This window comes from Magnolia sinica, chromosome 10 (genome assembly GCF_029962835.1).
Source record: "Magnolia sinica isolate HGM2019 chromosome 10, MsV1, whole genome shotgun sequence".
Lineage (NCBI taxonomy): Eukaryota > Viridiplantae > Streptophyta > Magnoliopsida > Magnoliales > Magnoliaceae > Magnolia > Magnolia sinica.
In genome coordinates, this window is record NC_080582.1 from 80,924,892 (window position 1) to 80,925,904 (window position 1,013).

At 40.3% G+C, this 1,013-nt stretch overlaps 1 non-coding gene across 1 annotated transcript; it reads left to right on the forward strand.

The window, feature by feature from the left end:
• The first annotated feature begins 697 nt into the window (after window positions 1–697).
• Window positions 698–804, forward strand: LOC131217753 (small nucleolar RNA R71). The gene has a single exon (XR_009157344.1). It is a non-coding gene; the product is annotated as a small nucleolar RNA R71 (small nucleolar RNA).
• Window positions 805–1,013: the final 209 nt, after the last annotated feature.

Below are 1,013 nucleotides of genomic sequence, written 5' to 3' on the forward strand. Positions count from 1 at the left end.
ATCATTATTCTCGTACTGCGGTTTAGGATTGGGGAGAGGTTGTGCAGGAAGCATCCCCTTTTCTATAAGCGTCATACGAGAATCTATCTTTTTCATAAAATCTGTAATTCCCCGCATTGCCTGAGCCAGCTCTTGTATGGGATTTTGAATTGGTTCCTCTTGAGGTTTCACTTGATTTGGATTTTGATTGAAGAAACCTGGAGGAGTAGCCGTCTGTCCATTCCTCCAACTAAAGTTTGGATGATTTTTCCAGCCAGGATTGTATGTATTGGAGTTAGGTCCAGTAAAAGGTCTTTGATAGTTATTTACGGCATTGGCTTGTTCATTCAACACTCCTCGAAAGGCAGGTATTGTAGGACAGTTTTCAGTTGTGTGAATGTTGCAATCACAGATGCCGCAAACAATTTCATTGACCTTATCCTTCTTTCCTTCCATGGCCTCAACTTTCCTTATGAGCGTAGTCACTTTACACTTGAGATATAATCCACCTTTCTCCTTTAATTGAGTCGGCCTAGACGTGGTGTTCGCCATTGGGTAATAGTCGCATGATTGTATTTTTTCAGCGAGACTATCGAGGTAATCCCATACCTCGTCAACATCTTTGTTGATGAACTCTCCATTACACATTGTCTCGACCATTTGGTGCATGGAAGATGTCAGTCCATCGTAAAAAAAATTTGTAATGCGCCACGTTTCAAATCCGTGTTGTGGGCAAGAACTGACCAAATCTTTGAACCTTTCCCAACATTGGAAGAATGTTTCATCTTCCTTTTGGGCAAAGTTCATGATCGCTTTTCTGAGGGTAATCGTTTTATGATGTGGGAAGAATTTTTTTATGAATTCCCTCTGCATGTCGTTCCATGTGCCAATGGATCTAGGACGCAGTGAATGTAACCACGTCTTAGCTTTCTCTTTTAAGGAAAAAGGAAAGAGTTTCAGCCTAATTGTATCCTCAGATACATTAGGAAAACATAATGTAGCTATAATCTCATCGAACTCTTTCAAATGTAAAT